The 6561-nt window shown below is 36.9% G+C and overlaps 1 pseudogene; it reads left to right on the top strand.

Moving 5' to 3' along the window:
* Positions 1-429: 429 nt before the first annotated feature.
* Positions 430-1575, top strand: LOC148008535 (pyrophosphate-energized vacuolar membrane proton pump 1 pseudogene; annotated as a pseudogene).
* Positions 1576-6561: the final 4986 nt, after the last annotated feature.

Below are 6561 nucleotides of genomic sequence, written 5' to 3'. Positions count from 1 at the left end.
GAAAGTGAACATCTCCCAAGATTGTCTGCAAGATCTGGGAATGCTAGTCCAGAGAATCTGCACAGCAGGGCTGCTTACATCTGGGTTTGTCATGGTAGATGACAACCTTCACACGAGAATGTTGAGGTTTTAAATTTCATGTTGAACATGGTTCCAGAAAGCTGATATTGCCATGCTTCATGATGATCATCCTCGTTCATTATTATGATCGTCCTCGTTCGTTATTCCATTGATGAGCGTCTATATTCCAGCTGATGATACATTGTTTCGGTTATATTCTTTCCAGCTGATGAGGGTCTATATTCTCGTGTGAAGGTTCAGTACTAAGCCCCAGCCTTGCAAATACGATCCAAAGCAGGAATGTGCCCTAGCTCTCTTTAAGCAATTTTCACTACAATTGCATTTATATTGGGAGCTTTGACGTCCATAATGTCAGGATTTTTGGGCATGATGATCGCAACATATGCGAATGCTCGCACAACTTTGGAAGCCAGAAAAGGGATAGGCAAAGTATTCAAAATCGCCTTCCAATCAAGTTCGGTGATGGGTTTCTTACTTGCTGCTAATGGCCTCATAGTTTTATACATCACTATAAAACTGTTTCAGCTTTATTGCAAGGATGATTGGGAGGGTCTTTTTGAGGCCATCACTGGCTATGGGCTTGGATGCTCATTCGTGGCTCTATTTGAAAGGGTTGGAGGTGGAATCTATACCAAAAATATGGATGTTGGAGTAGATCTTGTTGGAAAAGTAGAAAGGAATATCCCAGAGGACGATCCGCGAAATCCAGCGATCATTGTTGACAATGTGGGTGATAATGTGGGAGATATTGTTGGAATGGGTTCAGATTTGTTTGGCTCCTTTGTTGAAGCTTCTTGCGCAGCTCTTGTTGTGGCTTCCATGTCATCATTTGGCACAAATCATGACTTCACTGCTATGTGCTTCCCTCTACTCATTAGCTCTATGGGCATTGTGGCATGCCTCATCACAACCTTGTTCACAACTGATGTGTTCGAGATCCCAAATCTAAGGGATATTGAATCTACACTGAAGAGACAGTTGTTGATATCCACCATCTTAATGACATTCGGTGCAGCTTTTGTTTGTTTGTTGGCACTACCATCCACGTTTTACATATATGATCCTAACGGTGGTGCAAACATGGTTCAAAACTGGAAACTATTTTTTTGCGTTAGAGTAGGGCTTTGGGTAGGGTTGGTAATTGGCTACGTTACAGAGTATTTCACTAGTAATACATACAGACCAGTCCAGGATGTTGCTGATTCTTGCAGGACAGGAGCTGCTACTACCAATGTCATATTTGGTTTGGCACTTGGCTACAAGTCTGTAATTGTTCCAATATTTGCTATTGTTGTTGCCATCTATGTCAACCATACCCTAGCAGCCATGTACGGGATCACAGTTGCAGCTCTTGGAATTCTTTGTACCATTGCCACCTGTCTATCCATAGATGCATATGGTCCCATAAGTGATAATGCTGGTATCGCAACTGGTCTCTGGATGACCATGATACTTCTTACACATCTCTCCACAAGAAGCGCAGCCGGAGTATAGACTATGAGGCCGTGAAGGCTTTCAAGATGGACAGATTCCTCAACCATAGGACTTCTTCAAAGTCCAGCTTGCGGCATTAACAGCCCCCAGTTGACAGCACTTTGGGGGAGCACTTTCTTAGATTAGAAGAGATGAAATTGCAGATGCAGAGAGTCTGAGCGATTTCGTGATGATCTGGAGGCCAGGCGTACAAAGATGTTCCTAGAGTCCCAGAAGCAGATTGCTGAGATGTTTGCTTGGGCTCTGAGCAGCAGTAAGAAAACTGATGAGCTCTTGCTGATGATTGTCGGTATTTTGTTCATCATTTGATTATTCTAAATGTTTCTTTCTTCCAGCTGATTTTTGGCTCTTCATGCTACGTTTCATATCATTTCATCTATATTATAGCTAATGCGTTGAAATTATTCCACGCTTTGTTTATAAGAAATATTTCGAGCTGATGGGATGATATTTCATTTCATTCTTATTCCAGCTGTTGATATGTTTCAGCTGATGTTTCATTATTATTCCAGCTGTTGAGTTGTTCTAGTTGATGTTTCATTGTTTCCAGTTGTTGTTTGTCTATTTTCAGTTGATTCGTCTGTTCAAGCTTATGTTTATTCTACTTGATGTTTTATCTATTCTAGCTAAGGAGCTGATGTTGCAGCTAATGTGTGCTCACTTGATGCACTTCTGGGATTCCACTTCCGGTGTCTCGTGTTTCTCTTCTCTTCTCTCTTTCTCCGTTCCTTGTCTCCCACGCGCGCTGTTCAACAAGAAGTCTGTAAGATGCTTCAAACCAGAAGGAGAAGTTGGTGAGCCCATAAAAGTATGAACAATGAATTCCTTGTTTTCACCTACTCAATTTACTATCAGATGGTGTAAAGAACAGGGCAAAAAAGGTATGCGTGTTTTGAAGTTTTGATGTTTTACAAATGCGTGTTTTGATGTTTTACAAATGTCTCTTATGTTTCTAAACTTTGGTTTATTATGTGTACATAAAGGTAACAAAATCACAAATGATGGCATAAGGGATAATGGAACAATGAAAGCTAAGGAGGTCATTGGCCCTAATGTCTCTTCAAATCACGATACACGTATATGTCTTTATTTCTACTAAACTTTGAAAATTAAAATTTGTACATATTTTACATCTTGCTTTATTAGGTGATTCATTTTGAGATTAACTAGCTTTAATTAATCTCTTTGTCTAATTTAAAATGTTCATAGTTATTTATATTTTTAAACTTTGAGTAATTGTGTGTATATATATAAATATAGATTAAAGAACAACAAAAGGTGGGAAAAGAGGTAATGTAAGAAAGGGAGATCAGGAGGTTACTTGCAATAAATTTTCTTCAAGTCAAGATGCAAGTACCAACTTTAAGGATAAAAAACTTGTACAAATTTGGTGACCCAAATTGATACAAAATATCTAATTACTTTCTTTTGTGTTATTGAAATTTTTCATAATCTTGTATTATCGTGAACTTTGGTTAACTCTATGTATATATAGGCAAACAAGTTACTAAAGATGACACGAGACAATGCAAGAAAGGAAGACATTGAGATTGCTTGCCTTAACACTTCTTCAAGCCAAGAATCAAGTATTACAAGCTTTCTTATGTTGATAATGAGTCATTTTTTAAAATGGTTATACTAACTAATGATATTTGATCACTTATCAATAGGAGTGATACGCATACCATCATATGATGATATCTATCGGCCACCCATGTTGAAATTTAGAGAAGAGGGTAGACAAACATTTATTACTTTGCAACATATTGGAGATTTAAGGGATAAAACAATCAAGACACACATGTTGCTTAACTAGTTTTTAGTTCTATGCTCCTTTAAAATTATTTTCATTTTTCTTTTGGTTGCTAGAAGTAGATGTTGATGTTTTAATTTGTTTAATCTATTTTGATCATTAGATGTATGTTATTGATCCTTACTTAGAAATGATGACATTCTCTATATAATTTTCTAGTTAAAAATTTATTGTGCAATTTCTTGTTTGATTTTAGTATGTCTAAGAGGAAGGGCAAAGTAGATAAAGTGATAAGGAAAAAAGAGAATTTCCACGGAATTCCCTAGTTGAAAGTACATATAAGTAGGGAATGTAAAAAATAGGAAAAATGAGAGATTTCCTAGTGAGAGTACCTAGGGAATCACCTCTAGAAAAATTTTCCTATATATGAAATATTTCCTATATAGGAATTATTCCCTACATAGAAAATTTTGTATTTTCCTATGTAGGAAAGGTCTTATGTGATTCCCTACTTGTTCTCACTAGGAAATGTCCAATTTTCCCTAGTTTTTACTTTCCCCACTTACATGTATTTTCAACTAGGGAATTCCATGGGGAATTCTCTTTTTTTCCTGGATCGATTGAAAGTTCCTTGTGCATAATCAAATTTTAGAAATAAAGGATATATTGTATACTATGAATACCTTATCAATACCAACTCTAGACACATTGATAAGTATGTATGCATATATATACACACAAATTCATGATTTTAGCACATTTGAAACAAAGGGAAATCAAGTATACTCACAAAATTTCTCTTGGTTTAATACAAGCCTTCATTTCATCTTCAAGTTTTTGCCTCATTAGTTCTAAACACCTTCCTTTTGTTTTCAAAAGCAATACTCATTGTTGTATTGATCTCAACTGAAGTTTTAGCACCCATATTCTTCTATTGTGAAGAATGGTTGTTAAGATGTGTTTCATCAAGCTTATGTACTTTCCTTCAAGACCATTTCGTTGGTTTTGAACTATTATAGTCCTTTACACCAAGAGGGCCATGTGTCTATTTGGTGCGGGTGCATTTAATGGTTTTCTATTTTAGTGATTGCATTGGATACGTTTGACGAAGTGTGCATGGATGAACCCTTTGCTCCACAGGAGCTTCTTGTGGCCATTCAAAGTGGTGTCGTTGCCTTTTCGAGTATTTTTCTAAAGCTGAAAATGTTATATGTGTATGTGGGGGTTTTTTTATTTTCATTTGTGGGGACCGGAAATTAAGGCATGAAGTCCTAGGGTTAGGTATATCTAGGGGAGATTCGAGTACTTGTCTACCTCTTGTCAAGACATTGTGAGGCATTAAAGACCTGTTTTGGAAGGTAGTCGTAGTGACCATACTCTCCTAGCCTACTAAGCACCTATTCTAGGTGTCCTTGCTAGTATGAGGCAGTTAGAGAAGCTTGCTGAAGTATAAAGAAGAGAAAGTTTTGAATATATCTACATATAAAATTAGAGAGGTGTGTAAATAGGAGTTCTAACCTCTCACCTAGAAAAGAAATGAACAAAAATTATAAAAGCAATTGATTATTGCCTTGGAAAGACTTGGTAGGTTCTTGGGGGACAAGTTAGTAAGTTATTCATGAATATATGTGTGCATTACATGGATTAAAAAGAATGTAATTTTAAAATACTATTTTTATACATTTTTTACTTATAGAAGGGTGGAATATAAATGGGTTATTTACAGATTGGATAGAAAAGGGTTATGTTTTGTTCTAGAAAAATTCATAGATAAGGATATTTATTAATAGGCCTTAAATGCATGTGATGTAGAGGATATAGATATAGTAAGTTCCTCGAGAGTTAGACCCAAGGGCAATGCCTTGTCTTCCTAGGGGTAGCATTTAGCCAAAATAAAGAATAAGGAAGGTCGGAGAAGAAACCAAAGGAAGTGAAATTTAAAAAAATTAAGTATCACCTTGTGAGAAGCTTTGGTAAGTTCTTGGGTGCCGAGTTAGGACCTGCGGCCAATGCCCTATTCTCCTTGGGTTACTCTACACTTAGCTCTCTTGTTTTTACATGCTTGAGTATAGAAATTTTAAAAGATATATGCGTTAATATCTAATGACCAGGCTATAGAAGTCCTTGCCTAGTAGAAGTTCGTGATCTAGTCGTCATTAGTTAGGTAGGTAGTTCATGCCACCACTAGAATGATCTCTTGGATGCTTCTTTCAGCTAGTCGGTGTTACAACAGTTGGTTAGCGACTCACTCTAGATTTGTGTCTGATTATGTTGTGTCTATCCCTTTAGGATTTTCATGTCTTGGTTTTGTTAGGCAGTAGAGAGAGAGCTATTCTTGTGCTTTGTTGCGTATATTTTTTGTGGCAGCTTAATGCTTTTTCTTGTTGTTGTTTGTGCACATCAATTCGTGGGATTCAATGGGCTGAGTCGCCCTATCCCATGGTTTTCAATGAGAGTAGATTTTAAAGTCTATTTTTGAAGCGGAAGAGAGACTAAGATGCTATAAAATACCAAATTTTCATGGAAAATGAAATGGTTGTGAATCGATGAGCTAGAGTTTTCCTAAATGGACTTCAATGCCACGAACCAAATGCAAGTCTTGATTTTTTGATCGAAGTCCATTTGACCCTCATTTAATCCTCTCCCGGTTTTGTGTTAGGAAGTAGCTACATGATCCAAAACCTAGAAAGTGTCACATTGGCTAGTTGGTAGATTTTTACATCACAAGGCTAGTTGTCCAAATGCATCTCAAATATGAGAACCTTTGCCTCCTCAAAAGCGAAAAAATCACTTTGGCAGAAGTGTGAACACAACAATGTGTACCGATGTTTTGAAAAAACAAGCTTTATGAACCAAAAGTTGCATCTTTTCAAAACTTAGGGGGGGCACTATTTTTCTTTGCACCCCCAAATCCTCCATTTTTTGTCTTTTTTTAAATCAACAATCATTTGAGGAATCATGAGGGTAGCATGCTCCACCATTTTTTGGATCTTCATTGCTAGTGATGAGATTATTGAATTTTACTCATTAAACAAAAATATTTGATTTTAGTATTTCTCTCTCCTATCTCCTCTCTTCTCTTATGAACTGTTCTTATGGATGAATGTAAAAGAGGGGCATGGGCTGAGATGGATGTTTTTTGTCAAATGATGATGCAGGAGTGGAGAGACGCATGAATTGGAGTTGGATAGATTGTCAGAGGCCATGGAAGAGCGTCAATGGGTCTCAACGTC

The sequence above is a fragment of the Lygodium microphyllum genome, unplaced genomic scaffold (assembly GCF_053477565.2).
Source record: "Lygodium microphyllum isolate KBCC unplaced genomic scaffold, Lygodium_microphyllum_v1.1.10 scaffold_125, whole genome shotgun sequence".
Lineage (NCBI taxonomy): Eukaryota > Viridiplantae > Streptophyta > Polypodiopsida > Schizaeales > Lygodiaceae > Lygodium > Lygodium microphyllum.
The sequence above is the reverse complement of the archived record's forward strand: the minus strand, read 5'-3'. Positions and strand labels throughout refer to the sequence as shown.